Source organism: Pinus tabuliformis, chromosome 2_1, assembly GCF_031772625.1.
Source record: "Pinus tabuliformis cultivar Carrire ecotype Pingquan chromosome 2_1, CPIR1, whole genome shotgun sequence".
In the NCBI taxonomy this organism is placed as follows: domain Eukaryota; kingdom Viridiplantae; phylum Streptophyta; class Pinopsida; order Pinales; family Pinaceae; genus Pinus; species Pinus tabuliformis.
In genome coordinates, this window is record NC_142299.1 from 331,111,911 (window position 1) to 331,131,547 (window position 19,637).

Here is a 19,637-nt window from a genome sequence, read left to right on the forward strand (position 1 = left end):
TCTCTCTAATTATCCATTGACTCATCAAGAAATTCATTGGGACAATCTAGCTAGAAGAAAATTTGATTTTCCCAAACTCACTGTAGAAGTGCAGCAACTCTCTTGAAGCCACTGTATTTTTGAGATTTCTCTAAAACCATGACACCTGTATAAAAGGTGAAGGAGGTTTTTCATCCTTGGCTAATTATGGATAAAAACCTCTCTCACTTTATCCAAATTCATCCATGTTTTAATATAAAACATTGTTTGAAGAAAACCCAGCCCTATGTGTGGCAAATGATTTATCCCTTGGAATGACATATTGAAAAATGATTTTAGACATGATGTGTATGAGTTGGAATGGTCTCATACTTGCTTAAATGACCTCCCTTATGTCTCATATACTCAGATGTCTCTAATTCCATATCCAACCCTAGCTCAATGTGTGAGGAAATTAGGGTGTAGTGTTTGTGGAAACTGATGATTTGGACACCCTTGGGAAAAGACAACTACCTTTGGCATGCACTTAACCCCTTGAAATTTTACCCTTTCACTTGACTATTTCCTTTGAAAAATTGATCTTTTGATGGTCTAGCATCTTTGGAACACTGAGTTAACAGCTTGGGATGGTGAAATTATTACATTTGAAAGACATAAATTACATAATGAAATAAGCATTTCTCTTTACAAATCATCTTCACATGGTGAAGGGATGTTATTTAATCACCCTTTACTTGTTGGTCTTATGCAATAGAATGGAACCTTGGCAACCCTAATGACCTAATGAAACCTTGAAAAACCCTAAAAGACCTAATGAGACCTTGAAGGACTAAAATTCAAGATGACATAATGACCTCTAGTATACCTAGGGGGGATAATATGGGGTACAAAGGGAGGTACCCAAGGGAATAATGTAATAATGGGATGGGCCATAGTAATAAATAAGGTGGTTAACTCGTATCATGTAAGAGACCACAAGCCATATTCCTGTTCATACAATATTCTTTGACCTCTCTTAATGTGGAGTCTCTAGCCTCTATATAGGCCTTATACATACAATACCATGGGTCATTACCATGGTTCCCTCAATACCATCTATCTAATACCATGGGCTTATTACATTATTGCTAACTACTTGTAGTCCCTTACATGATACGGGTTAACCACCTTATTTATTACTATGGCCCATCCCATTATTACATTATTCCCTTGGGTACCTCCCTTTGTACCTCATATTATCCCCCTAGGTATACTACATTCCACCCCCCTTAGCATGTTTCATGCCCAAAACATGGGAAGAACACAAATAATAAGATCTACTCAAAAGAGTAGTCCACTGGTACCATGCACGTGCATCTATGCATCCAAGAGAAAGGTGAACCCTCGATCCAGCTGGTGCCTCACATGCTTGAGATGGAAGTTGACCGTGGTGGCTCTTTTGTGTTGATGTGTAGTAGGTGGATCGCTACTCCTCTCTATCTATCATGTGGGGGTTCCTGTCCTTGTGGCTAATTCATTGCCATCTAGTTGGTTGTTTTCTTACGGGGTGATGTGGGTGGTGATATGTTGAAGTTTTAACCAACAGTGGAGCCTAAGTGGTATCTGGTACATGTTGTGGTGCCTGTTGTTGTTTCTTATCTTCCAATATTACTTCAACCACTGAGTCCTCATCTGATGTATTAGTGTTTGTAACCTTTTCTACTTCAACCTTTGTTTGTGTTTGATTGTCGATCATCAAAGGCTCATTATCTGACGTGTAATTGTCATTAGAGCTTTGTGCTTCTGCCTCCATAGTCTCTACTTGGGTCTTAATGGAAATATCCTGTAATTTAATTTTCTTCTTTTTATACCAGAGCTTCAGGAATTTCTTCTGCACATTAATATTGATAGTACCCACGGATTCCATCCAAGGATATCCCAAAGCAACATCCATGTTATCCATAGCTGAAGTATAAAAATCACCATGCAATACATACTTATTCATAGAAAGCTTCAAATCCTTATATACTTGAACATCCTCATCATCACCCTGTATGTTTTCAATCTGTTTTGCTGGAACTTGCAATTTTTTTTCCAAAGTAACATTGATAAAATTATGCTTGCAGCTAGGATTTATAGACACAATCATCTTCTCCTTCTGAATCAATCCATGAACCTGCAATAAGGAGACACCCGTAGAAAATAACCCCTTACGTGTCTCATTCTCTTTTTTTCTAGCACGAGACTATTTGTCTAAAAAGACTCTTCAAAATTTGCATCTGAAAGTTTGGTCAACTGCTTGTTGTCAAGTGAGAACCACCATTTGGTAGACTCAGCTTTGAAACTAAGTGACACTGAATTCTTCCAAAGTGTCCCATATGTGAACTTGTGTCTCTGTATGAATTCTTCAATAGTAGGGCTATCATCTTTCCCTGTAAAATTACTATTTGCCATAAAGAGTGTTTTGAAAAAATTTCACTTACTTGGCGAAAATTTGAAATGGCCACAATTATGTCAATATTACTCAGAATCCCTATTATGACCTATTTTCGGAAATGGAACAATCATTCTACACCTTCTCATGTAGTATAAATCTCGATCTAAGCACTAGAATTTCCTATTCACGCTACAATTGTCCCACCATCACAAAAATTATTGAAAAAATAGTTGATTTTAAATCAGTGATATCTCCCTCATTCGGACTCTGACTCGACTGATTTTTTTTTTTTCAAATTTGGTATTTTTCACAAATAATCTAGATATGCAATTAGATTCTGTAGATTTTGCATCAGAACGTACATATATGCTCCTTAAACTCGCCGCCCTAAAAAATGTTTGCCACCCAACTGATTTTTAAATCAGCAATATCTCCCTCATCCGGACTTCGATTTGGCTTTTTTTTTTTCTTTTTTAAACTGAGTATTTTTTTCACCAACAACCTAGATCTGCAATTAGATTTTTCCCCAAATCATACAAATCTGATTAGCAAATTTGCCGCCCCGAAAAATGTCTGCAACACCACTGTTTTTTATATCAGCGATATCTCCTTCATCCAGACTCCGATTTGGCCAATTTTTTTTTTGAACTTGGGTATTTTTTCACGAAGGATCCAGATTTGCAATTTGATTTTGCCCCAAATCATACAGATCTGATCTGCAAATTCACCGCCCTGAAAAACGTTTGTAACGCCACTGATTTTTATATCAATGATATCTCTTTCATCTGGACTCTTATTTGGCCAATTTTTATTTTTTTTAACTTGGGTATTTTTCACAAAGAATCCATATCTACAATTAGATTTTGCAGATTTTGCCCCAAAATGTACAAATCTGATCTGCAAATACAAATAAACCCAAGAAATAACAAGATCTGAATAAAAATGCTTCACTTTATTGATCAAACCTTTAAGGTAGGGCGACACCATACATTCACTCCTTAAGGAAGGAGAACACTCCACAAGCCATATGCCTGTTCATACAATATTCCTTGACCTCTCTCAATGTGGAGTCTCTAGCCTCTATATAAGCCTCATTTTTTTTTTCCCGAAGAAAAATCTGTAACTTTTTATTAAAGAAATGAAAAGTTACAATTGCAGATGCATGATGCATTTCCGTAAACTGCCCAGTGGGCTCGAGTGCCATGGCACCCTACGCAACGTTACTGGAGTAACGTGCAAAAAATGATGAGAAAAGAAGAGAGAGAAAAGGAGAAAAAAGAGAGAGGGAGGGAGGGAAGAGAGGTGAAGGCAAAACTGAATTACATATGTGAGTGAAACTCACGCTTTAGGTTTTCCTTCCTTTTTTCTTTTCGACCTTGCGCCATCCTCCTTGAGTGGGCTCGATCGAGGCTATGACTATCTGAGTTTCTGCTTTCTGCGTGCCTAAGTCCTTGTCTGAATCTGATGTGTCTGAATGGTGGTGCCGCTTTATCCCTCCCATGTTCTGTTCATCATTTGTCTTCTCTGCCTGATTTGGGTGGTGTTGTGGAACCTTGGTATCTGTTGTGGTTTCCTTCTGTTTCCCCATTTCTTGGGGGACCTCAGCTGTCTCTGCGGTAGTATCTTCCTCTTCGGCTTCTGATTCTTCATCTTCTGAGACCGGGGGGGAAAAGAACCATCCTTTCTTCTGCTTCCCTTTCTGCTTTCTTTTGCTGTTTACTTTTTTGGCTTCTGGACATGTTCTTTGCAGGTGTCCTGTTTGTCTGCATAGCCTACACCTAAAGGCAGTATTTTCATAGTCTAGTGCTTGCAACCAGTTTTGTTGTTTATAGATCAGCCTTATGTTGTCAGGCAGCCCTTTACTTAAATCCACTTCCACACAGATTCGTGCGAAAGTGAAAATCCTCTCATCAATCCTTTCCATATCTGTTTTGATGTATTTCCCGATTCCTTCCAGGACTCGTTCACTCCAGAAATGTAGGGGGAGGTTGTAAAGACGAACCCATACCGGCATTTTGGAGACTGTCATTTTGTTTGGGTCGAAGTCTGTAAACCATGGGGTTATAAACAGCCCTGCCGTTCCCCAGAACCAAGGCCCAGCATTGATAATTATATCTCTAACTTCCCTGGATGCAAATCTGACTATGAAAAACCCTTTAGAGCATAAGTGTATTTCGCATTCGATGGTCCAATTTTTGAAGATCCAGTGGAATAGATTCGTTGGTGTTGGCCAAAACCTGTTGAATCGGCATATGAGGGCCTGCGATTCATATGACTTAACATAGTCATCCAGCCCTGTGGAGTCAAAATTAAGGGCTGGAGTTTGCCCTAGTTGTTCAACTATGTATGGCCGAGGTGTGTGTCCGCCTTGATCTGGGGAGGAGCCTGATTCTCTGTTTCCTTGGAGAATGTTTTTATATGATGAAGCTCCCTTGGATTTTTACTGGGGTACTGATTTCCCCTTTTCCCGTCCTAAACTCCTTGGCTGGCCCTGAGATGGTGCCCCTCCTCTCAGCCTGAGATTCAAGACAATGGTTTCTCCTGGGCTGATCTCGTAACTTTCCAGGGTTCTGTGGTCCTGGAGAGACCACCTACCACTGACTAGGTGTTGGATCTGGCCTGGATAGCCAGTCAGAGCACAAATTTGCTGCTTTAACAGCGAAACAGAACTATCTCCACTTACCCATACTAAGAAAGATTTCTTCTCAGGGGTTTTGATAAAAATCTGAAAACTATTTTTGGTTACCTGATGTATGCGCTCTGGCTGAGCTCTGCCAGATCCGCCTGAGCCATTGTCGCTGCTGATCCGCCGGTGCTCTGCTTGTGAGTAGTCTTCCAGATCTGGCCTCTTTGTGGGTTGTTTTACCATTTGCATGTCGATGTCTGTAAGAACTCTGCTCGATCTAGGTATCTGGACCCCTATCTGCTGCCTGGGTTTGCTTGTTCTATGCATTTTCCCTCCATTCCGCTGCCTAGGTTCTGGATGGACTTGAGGCTTGCTCAGATCTGGCAGATCCGGCCTGCAGCTGCAGAGTTTGGGCCGTGCAGTTTTGTGTTGGAGCAGATCTGCTGCATGCCGACCCATATCCATACATACAAGAGGCGTCAGCAGGGAGGTAAGCCGAATGGACGGCAGGCTGTCTAATCCTGCGTAAATCGAGCCAAAACCTATCGATTTTCCGCCGCCGAGATGGGATCTAAACCCTGAAACGCAAGTAGACCGCGGATCTCTGATTTCATGCAGCTTCTCGGACTTCGCCTTCTGATCCTTCTTTACTGTGTTTGGCCCTTCCAGTAAAATTTCTTTGCCGTGGGCGTCGAGTATTTTCCTGGCATCGGGCCATGAGATCATAGCCATACCGACTGCTTGAAAGGATTCAGTAAGATCCAGCATCTCTTCCTTGAGGCCGCTCCTGCTGAGATCTCTGGCTAACACCGACCCTGCCTCGCCTCCTCCAGCGCCCCTATTTCCGTTGGAACCATTTCCATTGCAGGAGGAATTCGCCGCGGTGGCCATCTTCAGAAACCCTCGGCTCGTCTTCGACCTTCGCCCCATATAAGCCTCATACATACAATACCATGGGTCATTACCATGGTTCCCCCAATACCATCTATCTAATACTATGGGCTTATTAGATTATTGCTAACTACTTGTGGTCCCTTACATGATACGGGTTAACCACCTTATTTATTACTATGGCCCATCCCATTATTACATTATTCCCTTGGGTACCTCCCTTTGTACCCCATATTATCCCCCCTAAGTATACTGGTTAGAGACTCCACATTGAGAGAGGTCAAGGAATATTCTATGAACATGCATATGGCTTGTGGAGTGTTCTCCTTCCTTAAGGAGTGAATGTATGGTGTTTCCCTACCTTAAGGGTTTGATCAATAAAGTGAAGCATTTCTATATTCAGATCTTGTTATTTCTTGGGTTTATTTGTATTTTCATATATTTTCATATCAGATCTATAACAAAAGACCTAATGAGACCTTGAAGGACTGAAATTCAAGATGACATAATGACCTCATGACTAATACAAATGGCATGATAAAAATAACTTTATGGATGATGTACAATCAACAAGATATGAAACTATGCCAGCAAGTAATCATATTTAGGGAAGAGTAATGTTTTTGGACTAGGACTACCATCAGTGACTAATGTTTTTGCATGACCTAGTGGAATGATAAAAAATTCCTGTGTGGGACACCTAAAATGAATATGAAAAGAGCAATTTTGATCACTAATGGTAGTATGCAAATACTGACTCTAACAAAGAGCTTGCACAAGTTAGCTTAGCTATGACAGGTATTGTAATAGGTAGACTAAGTTTAGATGGACTAGGTGTAACATCTAGTGTTGAATGTCAAGAAGACCTTGAAAAATATAATAGTTTAACCAACAACGATAAACATGATTTATTTTCTTTTGATTCTCCTAAGGATATTATTTATAAAGTTTGTAAAGTAAATGATGTTAAAGAATATATTATACATATAACCATACCACCATCACACATTTATGATTATGTAGATGAATCATCAGTAGTGGAAGATCTTGTTTTATCTAATGAAATGACATGTGGTGATATATTTAGTAATTTTGATTATGTCGTATGTGAGAGCTATGTCGATTTTTCAAAACAACTCATATACAACACATATGAAGATGACTTATCAATTTCCTCTCACAATATTAAATTGAATAAAAATAAAGTTAGAAGGATAAATTTACAATCATGTTGTTATTTCAATTTCGTTGATGCAAATGAATATGTTGAACATAATTATTTAACCGATTTAACATCACTACATGATGACGAACCCGTTTATGATGACCGTATGGTACAACAAGTTACTAATATTTCAATATTTTCTTCATTAAATGTTCATAAATGCCTACAAGACTTCGTTGAATTGTGGCTGAGTGCATACTTTGAAAATGTTTCTTCTTCTTTTCAATCAAACATGAATATATTTCTCGATGTCTTGGTAACACAATTTTTCCCCTACTTCTGTCAACAGTTAAATATATTATTATTATTGGTCAACATAAAACCCAAAATCAAGAGGTTTCCCATAGACAATATTTGTGTCTCATTGCATTGAATTTTTTAATTTTTTGATATAAATTATTATTGAAAAACATTATATATAAATCATGTACATAAATAAACATTTTATGCTTCTTAGGTTTAGAAAGAATAAAGATGAAGTTTTCTGCATCTTAATGCGATCAAAGTAGAATGGGATACACATATATGAATCCTTAGTATGAACCATATTAACGAGATTTTTAGATACATATTTAAAGACTTGGTTTGTAAATCATGTTTGAGGGGTGACAATATTTAAAGGGCTCAGATATTAGTTTCTTAGTAATGTCTCCTTCATATTAGACATTCTTTACCACATCTATCTTTCATATTACTTACACATAAATACTAAGGGATCACATTAAATCATATGTGCTAGACCTATAATCATAAGATTTGGCCTCCATAAATTCAATTCAAACTTTGGTAAGGCTAGTTACATTATGACCATGCGTGAGACCTTCCCTTATCACCATACTACCATAGGGATAGGAACCAATGTTTTCATGGGTGGGGCATGCTGGTATCTCTGTTAGAGCTATAGATTCTCACTAGCAATAAAGGAAAGTGGGATTAGATTAAAATCTAGTGTGTAATCCTCCCACTCCTTCTATTGAGGTAAATTCCGATGGGGCATGCTGACATCTCCACCAAGGCTATGAATGCTCGCTGGCAATGGAGCAAGGTCAGCGATATTGGAATAAGTCCAGTGCGTAACCATCCCTTCCTTTAAATGTTATGTTTTCTAAGTAAATTGAAAGAAGGGCATCTAACACAAAGATAAAACAAGAAATCAAAAAGATCCTTACCTTTAGGTTAAATAATGACTCCATTAGAGCTATGGACATGTTGAAGCCCCAAAAATCGGGTCAACAACAAGGGGGATACCCGATTGGTCCGGACCTTGGTTGGCAGCTCCTTATCCATTTGGTATAGTGGGTCCGACTAGGGATATGGGACCAGTTTCCCAATCTATGAGTATGTGTGTGTAGAATTTGATGTTCCTGATCTAATAGTTCCTATTTAAGATATTCTAATTCTAACTTTAATCTAATGCTATGCCATTGTATTCTAATAAGCAGCACATCTAAGTCTATACTAACCCGGGGTGTAATTCTTCTATTATGTGATCTAAAAATATTTCAAATAACAACTGGTAATAAAGATCATTCAACTATTATAAGAAAGGAAATCAATAAGGATGAACCACTTCGCATAAAAAGTTAGACGAAACAGTTGTGAGAAACATATCGCATAATGAGCTATTCATACATTAAGCATAAATAAATAGCTATGACCGTACAAAAGTGCCAAATGATAACTCATGCATTCATGCAATAATACATAAACAACTAAAAATTGTATATCACTTTAACACATAAGCAGAAATCGTCAAGAAATAAAAGTACCATTTATGGCTAGTTCTACTCATGAGCTTCAAGCGATAATGATTTCCCTCCTTGCTCTAACATCCACTAAGAGTACAGAAGTGCAACATCAGTAGCAGATATCAAATGTAAACATCAACAAATCTTGTTCCATTCATTCATCAAAACCTCCTCGGAGGGTGCAAAAGTGCATGTTCTGAGGACAAGTTTTTGATAAATTTCTGGACCCTTCTCTAAACGCATGAGAAGGGTTTAAATATTACTAACTAAATAACTTATTTACAAAAATTCAGGATACCATTTAAATGATTGCCATTTTTCTAAGCAAAATTAAAGCGAAAATTGAATCCAGAATTAAACTACTTCTGTATTTGGTCTTTAAAATTGCATGTATGCAACGTTTGTTTTAGGAGAGTCGGCTGGCTGACTTCTGCTTTTAGCTGAGCTGAGAAAACAGAATCGAGGAGAGCTGGTGCCATTTTTTCGTCCGCATTTATGATACACTTAACAGTCATCCACTGGCTATGCGGTTTCACCAAGTATGCCCAGTAATATTCCCAATTTAACTTGTTCAGCCCTTGAATTGCTTTTGCCTTTTCTTGCGCTCTCTGTTTCCATTCTGCCTCTAGTTGTTGCTTGTTTGGTAAATATCCTGGGGTGGTTTCTGCGATCAAATTTTCCCTGTGCAAATTTTCATTTACACAATCAATAAGACTGCTTGCTATCGTGGCTGTTGTTTCTGCTGCTTGTTCTGCCTCCCTGATTTGATCGTCCCATTTGTTAAAGAGTAGTTCTTTATGATTCTCATTTATCCTTGGTGCACCTGCTCTTTTTCCCTCATCTTCATCTTGCGAAGCCAAGTACTCAGTCGCCCATTTATCAATCAAATCATAGTCATTTCGTAAATCCACCACTTGATTAGTGATCTTATCACTAATTTCACAATAATAACTCCATTGTGATATCTTTTGGCTCAACACTTCTTGCTGCTGTAGTAATTGTTCATTCAAGGAAATAGATTCTGAAATAAATTCTGTAAGCTTAGGGTCATCTTTGTGCATCTCTTGTAAATCCTGTAACTGCTTTCCTTTCTCATCCAAACTTTTCTGATATCCTATCTGCATTTGCTGAGAGTCTTGTTGCAACCTTTCAAGCTGTTTTTGTGCTTCATTATTGGTGTTAGCTTGTTGCAACTATTGTTGCAGTACTTGTATCTGGTCTTCCCATTCTTTTAACAACTGCTATACCTCAGATGCTTTATCAATAGTCGCAGAGGCGTATGCTCCTGCGATCTGAGATAGTTTGGTGAGATTTTCAGTAGGATTGCTAGTGGGATCTTTCCACAAGACGTCTAATTGTTCTACGTCTTGAGAGAGTGTATTTTCCAATTTCCTTTTCTTTCTCTATCTTCTTACCACTTCTTTATGCTGTGGGCTATAAAATATATCCAAAGGGGGAATTTCTTCTATGTTGAGTATAAGCTCAGAAGATGGGGCAACAGGAATATGCTCCGTATCTGAGAAATCGCTGACTATTGTTGTGACTACTTCTTGTGCTACCTGTGTATTACTCACAGGTGTTTTTATGGCTTGTCCTTCAAGATTGATCAGTTCGTTGAAGGTTTCCCATTCTTTATCTAATTCAGTTGTGACTGGTGGTGCTTGAATGATGAGAGGAGGAGGATCTCTTTATGGGGAGGCAATAACCTGTTGTTGTAGAAGTTCCATTGACTGGGAAGTATCCTTCACTGACCCTTCACTCTTATCCTGCTCATTTCCGGATTTTTTAGACTGTTTGGGCATTTCTTGTTCAGACTTGGATTTAGATCCGTTAGTGCTTGAACTCCCACTGAGACTAACGCTTGAAGTTGGTTCTCTTGAGTGTAGTCGTAGTTTCTTTAGAGGAATTATGGCTAACCTTCTTTCTCTGTATATTATGAACTTTTGGAAATCTTCTGGAGATAATTGCAATTGGGCTTCGCGCAAAATCTCTTGAAGTGTGCTTTTCTATTGGAATATATCATCAAATAAATCCTTTTTCCCAAAGAACACCTTTATCTTGACTGTAGTTGTGAAATTCTGGGCAACCTCATTAGGGTCAAATGGTCTTCCCGGGAATTTGAATAGTTGTAAACACGTCATATTTTGTACTTCAGTGAGCGTGTGACCTACATCAAATAGCAAAAAGGCCCCACAGGCTATAGGAAACTGTGGTCATATAGCCTTCTTTTTGTCCTTTAAGTCTTTAGTTAGACCACCTTCTCCACAAGTTTGATATGCAATCTCTCGAGCTAAGAGTTTATCAGGAATATACAAGGGTAGAACATGAGGGGGTGCGGTACTTCCAAATACCCTGACATAAGTGAACAATTCCTCTCCCAACCATCTTGCGATGGGGAGGATGTCTACCTCTGCTTTAGGCAAGTATCTCGGGGGGTCTTTATCATACAACATTCTATACAAGGGCAGCTGCCATAATTCCATGACAAATTTGGTAGAAGTATGGAGTAAACTGAGAGTCCCACAATTCCTTATGATAGACATGGATGGGTAAGGGGTCTTGAGTTGTCCACTTCCAACCCATAACAGGAAACTTAGAAACATAACATATTGAATCCATAATATATGTAGACAGGTAAAAAGGAGAATAAATTCTCTGAGCAGTAGCTCTTTTGGATCGGTAAACGACAATGGCCGTGACTAGGTTATCAGATAAAATTTTGGCCCAATCTACAATAGTGGCATTTGTGGCAGCGTTCAGTAATGGTAGCCATTCAGATGAAAATTTGTTGATATCTAGCATTCCAAATATTCTACAGAGCATGGTAGCAGCAAAGCAATATGGGGAGGTAAGGGAACCAGTACTGTACATACCGTGTTTATCTTTCTTGAGCGGTTCGTCTTTCCTGGACCAGTTTTTGGTGGTTTCTGCCAGGTTCTGGTTCTCCTTTACGAATTTCTCCATGAATTGCTTGTTATAAGTTGCCTGTGGCTCGGGCAGATGATACATGAGCTCTAAATCCTACTGAGCAAATGAAACAATGAGTCCTTGACCATGAACGTTGAACTGTCTATTTATGATTTCTGCGCTATCAAGTATCCACTTGACCATGTCTGTGTATGGGTGGATTTTTGGCCTTGCTGCTATCCGATGTAAGAATGAGCAAGCTAGCTCTGTTAGGGTTTCTTCAGAAGGACTTTGTGAGCCCGCAATAAGAGTAACTTCCATTACTCTGGGGTTCCCCTCTTCGAGCAGATTATACATGCCTTCCCATGTGGCTATTCCTGTGTCTCGTTACAAGTCGTGTCTGTATACAAAGGTGCCATTTCCTTTTCTTCAGAGCTCGGGGCTTTGCTTTTCTTTCCCATTTCAACCTGCGTATTGCTTTGTATTGTCCTCCGTTCTCCATTCCTGCAATTCATAAGTGAAGTAGAAATGAATGACCAGGAAGGGTGATGGGAGAGTTTTAAATGTCGCATACATACCAAATACACCACCTTACGTGAAGTGATTCTTTGAAAAGCACGCGTTCATATTCTATTAATAAATGACAACTAACTCCTTTATTAGCATTTAAAGCGCATAATCATGTGTCAACTTACGGAAAATACTTTTCTTGAATATCATGCCCGAAAGATCTACGATGGAGCAATTTGCGATTTGCTTCGCAACATCGTAGATCGCAACATCGCAGAATCGTAACATCACAGAATCGCACAAACACAACATCACTGTGTTGATCTGGCCTGACATCACAATCATTGGTACATTGTGAGATCGCGATATCAAAATCTTACAGATCGAGGGAGTTTTATGTATGACAAATTTCGTTAACCTGCTTCTTGTGAGATGCGATCTTACGATCGGCGTCATCACAGATTGGTAAATTCTGAAGTGTTTCGTGTAAGTTTTGATGAATGCGGCGCGATATTTGTTCAATGCCACGATCTCACAAATGTTAAGATTATACTTGAACGGTGGCATCCCGCTATCTTTTTATAGTGCAATTTTAAATACTTTTTACCTTATCATAAACTTAGATCTTAAGAATCTCAAAGGAGCTTCCTAAGCTTATGATGGTAACTTTATTTGCGGAAAAGGAATTTAAGCATTACTTTGTTTTTCCTAGATTTTAACTAAGGGTCCGCACACATTTAGTATTTCGAATGACACTTTAAATGAGAGGGGGGTTGTTGCTAGTCACAACAATTGGCAATTCACTTGGAAGAACCAGTTATCTCTGTTTTTCCTATTGAATTTTCTAAACTTCCAAAACAGAAAATTTTCCAAAAAGTTAAACTTTGTTATGGAAAGATAAAGTACATTATTCTCTAACCTGTCAATGACATTTTGTTTCAACTATTTTTAACTTTGATTATTTGCTTCCTCAGTCTAGTCCTTGTATTTACATCAGTCACTACTTTGTCTGTAAAGATAAAACAAAGTCTTCTTTGTAAATAGTTTTAAATATGCTCATTTATTGTAGGTAGAGCCTCTGCTGCCAGTAGGCATTTATAGCCTTGACAGGGTTACCTGTTACCCAACAATGATCCTGTATCCTACTTAAAGTAGCCTACAACTTTCAAAGAAAAATCCATATCCACACTTAATGCTTTGATTTTCTTTTTTACTCTTAAAGAACAATGTCTTGGTTTGGTAGCCAAATTATGACACAGTTATTCACTTGATTTATAACTTTGCTGAACAAGTTGGCTTGTGATGAGACCCCTTGTCTTTTGATTGCAACAATCTTGAGTCATTGCCCTGTTGTGGTGTACAGTATTGGCAAAGTCAGTGAGTTATAATATCTGTGATTATGATAAGTCGGCTCGTGATGAGACCTCTTATTCTTCAAGATAAAGTGCATCGTTGGGTTATTCCTCTGAAAGTTGTGATTTCCTTAGCAGGGAGGAAGTCATTGTTTCCTTAAGATAGCTTCTGGACGACAATAATACAGTTTTTGGAAACAACTGTTCTACAGAGAATCTTTATTTTGTTATTGATACCTTTCATTGTACTGAGATAAAACAACTTCTTCAATAAGGTCGTTTTCGTCAAACTTTATAAAGTTGAAACTAGTATCATATCTAGGCTAGAGTCTTTAACTGTATCTATCAATAATAAAGATCAATTTTCCAAAATATTTGCTATTTATACAAGCGAAAAATTCAGAATTTGAAAGAGAATTGGTATTTTTTCTGTAAATGCCAAATGTAGTTAACGACAGCAAATTTTACTATTGGAAAATATATTTAAGGAAAATGAGAGGTAACTATTCCCTTGAATTATTTATATGATATGAAGAGGGCTAATTACTTCCTTTATTTTGCCTGCAGACTGTTAAAAATAAATTATCAAACTAACTAAATTAATTCTACTCCTATTTTAACTATATACATAAGATTAACTAGGTATAGTCATATTTCCAGTGTAACCATTTTCTCATTTTTATTCCTACACATATATATATTTCAAATATTAGTACTAGCAATAAAGTTTTTGCTGAACTGAGAACATTAAATGTGGAATTAGAATGCGCAACTATTGTTAGAATTTTACTCGAAATCTCCTTCTTATGAAATTTTCTTTCCAATTGAATACCTATTGGATCATAAAAATCAGGATGGGTTTCCATTATGGATTGATAAACATTCAATAGGAACGATGACAGGCTAGATTGAGAATATGAATTTTTGGATTTAACAGCCTGTAACATATTATTAATGTTATGTGTGAAAGTTAAGCCTTTGACAATTTCTAGTGAAAGAAAAGTTTCCAAATATATCTCTCTGAATGGATCAATGAAGAATGGATGGAAATCTTTCAAAGGAAAATTATCAATTAAATTGAATTGCTGGCAATTTTCTAAAAATACATTCTTTTGTTGATATTGTTTTGGATAAGATAGAAGCTTTTCAAAAAACATTGATATTGATTGGAATTGAAATTGAAATAGTTCTACATTCTTTCAAAAAACTTCAATTTTCCAAAAGGGTAATACATCACTCGAATGTTTGATAGTTTTGTGCTCAGTATGCCAGAGTAATATGCCAAGAGTCTGAAAATTAAAATCTAAAGCAAAATCTGGTTTTATACAAAATGAGTGCAAACGGAATAGAATGCAATGACTATCTGTACAACTAGTGTTATAGCACAATTGGGATCGTTTTGAAATATTTTCTCTTTCACAAGGATTGGCCAGAATTATGGGATTCGAGTAATTTCGAATTCCATCTTGTGAATTAGAAAACAGATTGTGAACAGGCGTGAAGACTTGATCCTGATATGAATCATAGACTGGAATACTCTCTTGGATAGTGAAATCATGCAGATGATTTGCTGCTTTAGAATGAGGATCGGTTGAAATGATTTTTGAATTAGAATACCTCTCATTCTCAGATGTTATTTGAAGTTTTTGATGATTTTCTCGAGATAAATCAACATCTTCAATATCAAAGTAATTATCATAAATGACTTCACAGAATTCCCTAGATTCCTCTTTTTCATCCAGTATATTCAAACAATGAGGGACAAGCCTTTCATGTTTGTTAACGGCAAAAGGGTGTTCTATAGCTGCTTCCCTATCCTGAAAACCTAATGGTGATTCATTTAGATCAACCTCTGTATTTTTGGAAATATCATTAATACTGAGGGGGGAAAAATTACCATCATTAAAAATATCAGGATAAAGAGAAAAATGTGACCCTGAAATAATGCATTAAAAAAATATCTCTCTGTGAGAACTCTTGTGCATTACGTTCATCGTAGATTTCAGGTTTTAGATCATACCTTTGTGTGCTCATATTTTTTGGAAGAAGATTACTTTGTTGTTCTAACCTTGGCATTTGCATTTGTTGAGTTGCGATCATATTTTCTGAATTTGCCTCAAAGTTTCTTTCCGATTCCAAGGCGGCCTTTCTTCCAAAATTGCCACTTTTGTCTTCTTGTATTGGATCAGACATATCCTCCAAGCTTTGGGAAACTTCTTCATCATAATTTATTTGCACATCCAAATTGGATTTCTCATTTATATTAGAAGGAAATTGAACAAAGCTTGGACTAATTTCCACTGGATCGGGAATAGGAGGCAGAGAATAATTATGATCAACACAATCTAGTGATTCTTCACTTATGGGTTCATTTTCAACATCATATTTCAAACAATTAAGATGAAATCGAATATTAAAATCTCTAACAGACTCATCTTCTTTTCGTAGATATTCAATTTCATCATATACCTGATCATAATCATAGCAATCAAATTTACAAACGAAAACCGTGAAAAATTGATCCCAGCTGTGAATTGAGGCAACCGGAAGGGTTCTACACCAATTTCTAGCTTCCGCTACAAATGTGAGAGTAAAAATTTTGCATAAAATGCCTTCATCAATTCCTTGAAAATTTGAATTTGAAACATTTTGAATAAATTGAAGGGCATGATTAAAAGCAGAAGAATTTCTCTTACCATTGAATTTTACATGAGACAAGAGTCTTACCACTTCGGGTGGAGTGTTGGAAGAGGCATGAACATGGATACAACTCCAAATTGGAAGTTTAAGAGAGGCCATCCTAATTCGAATGTTACAATTGAAAACAAACCCCAACAGACAACATGTTTCAGGCCCTTCTTCTAGCGCCAAATATATTGAAGCCCCGAAAATCGGGTCGACAACAAGGGGGATACCCGCCTGGTCCAGACCTTGGTTGGCATCTCCTTATTCGTTTGGTATAGCAGGTCCGACTAGGGATATGGGACCAGTTTCCCAATCTATGAGTGTGTGTGTGGAATTTGATGTTCCTGATCTAACAGTTCCTATTTAAGATATTCTAATTCTAACTTTAATATAATGCTATGTTATTGTATTCTAATAAGCAGCACATCTAAGTCTATACTAATCCGGGGTGTAATTCTTGTATTATGCGATCTAAAAATATTTCAAATAACAACTGGTAATAAAGATCATTCAGCGATTATAAGAAAGGAAATCAATAAGGATGAACCACTTCGCATAAAAAGTTAGACGAAACAGTTGTGAGAAACATATCTCATAATGAGCTATTCATACATTAAGCATAAATAAATAGCTATCAACATACAAAAGTGACAAATGATAACTCAGGCATTCATGCAATAATACATAAACAACTAAAAATTGTATATCACTTTAACACATAAGCAAGAATGGTCAAGAGATAAAAGTACCATTTATGACTAGTTCTACTCATGAGCTTCAAGCGATAATGATGTATCTCTCCTTGCTCTAACATCCACTAAGAGTACAGAAGTGCCACATCAGTAGCAGATATCAAATGCAAACATCAACAAATCTTGTTCCATTCATTCATCAAAACCTCCTCGGAGGGTGCAAAAGTGCATGTTCTGAGGACAAGTTTTTGATAAATTTCTGGACCCTTCTCTAAATGCATGAGAAGGGTTTAAATACTACTAACTAAATAACTTATTTACAAAAATTCAGGATATGATTTAAATGACCACCCTTTTTCTAAGCAAAATTAAAGCGAAAATTGAATCCAGAATTAAACTACTTCTGTATTTGGTCTTTAAAATTGCAAGTATGTAGCATTTGTTTTAGGAGAGTCGGCTGGCTGACTTCTGCTTTTATCTGAGCTGAGAAAATGGAATCGATGAGAGCTGGTGCCATTTTTTCGGCCGCATTTATGATACACTTAGCAGTCATCCACTGGCTATGCGGCTTCACCATGTATGCCCAGTAATATTCCCAAATTAACTTGTTCATCCCTTGAATTGCTTTTTCCTTTTCTTGCGCTCTCTGTTTCCATTCTGCCTCTAGTTGTTGTTTGTTTGGTAAATATCCTAGGGTGGTTTCTGCAATCAAATTTTCCCTGTGCAAATTTTCATTTATACAATCAATAAGACTTCTTGCTGCTGTGGCTGTTGTTTCTGTCGCTTGTTCTGCCTCCCTGATTTGATCGTCCCATTTGTTAAAGAGAAGTTCTTTATGGTTCTCATTTATCCTTGGTGCACCTGCTCTTTTTCCTTCGTCTTCATCTTGCCAGGCCAAGTACTTAGTCACCTGTTTATCAATCAGATCATAGTCACTTCGTAAATCCACCACTTGATTAGTGATCTTATCACTAATTTCACAATAATAACTCCACTGTGATATCTTTTGGCCCAACACTTCTTGCTGCTGTAGTAATTGTTCATTCAAGGAAATAGATTCCGAAATAAATTCTGTAAGCTTAGGGTCGTCTTTGTGCATCTCTTGTAAATCCTATAACTGCTTTCCTTTCTCATCCAAACTTTTCTGATATCCTATCTGCATTTGCTCGAAGTCCTGCTGCAACCTTTCAAGCTGTTTTTGTGCTTCATTATTAGTGTTAGCTTGTTGCAACTTTTGTTGCAGTACTTGTATATGGTCTTCCTGTTCTTTTAGCAACTGCTGTACCTCAGATGCTTTATCAATAGTCGTAGAGGCGTATGCTCCTGCGATCTGAGATAGTTTGGTGAGATTTTCAGTAGGATTTCTAGTGGGATCTTTCCACAAGATGTCTAATTGTTCTGCATCTTGAGAGAGTGTATTTTCCAATTTCCTTTTCTTTCTCTGTCTTCTTACCACTGCTTTATGTTGTGGGCTATAAAATATATCCAAAGGGGGGAATTTCTTCTATGTTGAGTATAAGCTCAGAAGATGGGGCAACAGGAATATGCTTTGTATCTGAGACATCGCTTACTATTGTTGTGACTACTTCTTGTGTTACCTGTGCATTGCTCACAGGTGTTTTTATGGCTTGTCCTTCAGGATTGATCAATTCGTTGAAGGTTTCTCATTCTTTATCTAATTCGGTTGTGACTGGTGGTGCTTGAATGATGAGAGGAGGAGGATCTCTTTGCGGGGAGGCAATAACCTGTTGTTGTAGAAGTTCCACTGACTGGGCAGTATCCTTCATTGACCCTTCACTCTTATCCTACTCATTTCCTGATTTTTTAGAGTGTTCGGGCATTTCTTGTTCAGACTTGGATTTAGATCCATTAGTGCTTGAACTCCCACTGAGACTAACACTTGGAGTTGGTTCTCTTGAGGGTAGTCATAGTTTCTCTAGAGGAATGCTGGCTAACCTTCTTTCTCTGTATATTATGAACTTTTGGAAATCTTCTGGAGATAGTTGCAATTGGGCTTTGCGCAAAATCTCTTGAAGTGTGCTTTTCTGTTGGAATATATCATCAAATAAATCCTTTTTCCAAAAGAACACCTTTATCTTGACTGTAGTTGTGAAATTCTGGGCAACCTCATTAGGGTCAAATGGTCTTCCCAGGAATTTGAATAGTTGTAAACACGTCATATTTTGTACTTCAGTGAGTGCGTGACCTACATCAAATAGCGAAAAGGCCCCATAGGCTACAGGAAACTGTGGCCATATAGCCTTCTTTTTGTCCTTTAAGTCTTTAGTTAGACCACCTTCTCCACATGTTTGATATGCAATCTCTCGAGCTAAGAGTTTATCAAGGATATACAAGGGTAGAACATGAGGGGTTGCGGTACTTCCAAATACCCTGACATAAGTGAACAATTCCTCTCCCAACCATCTTGCGATGGGGAGGATGTCTACCTCTGCTTCAGGCGAGCATCTCAGGGGGTCTTTATCATACAACATTCTATACAAGGGCGACATAATTCCATGACAAATTTGGTAGAAGTATGGAGTGAACTGAGAGTCCCATAATTCCTTATGATAGACATGGATGGCTAAGGGGTCTTGAGTTGTCCA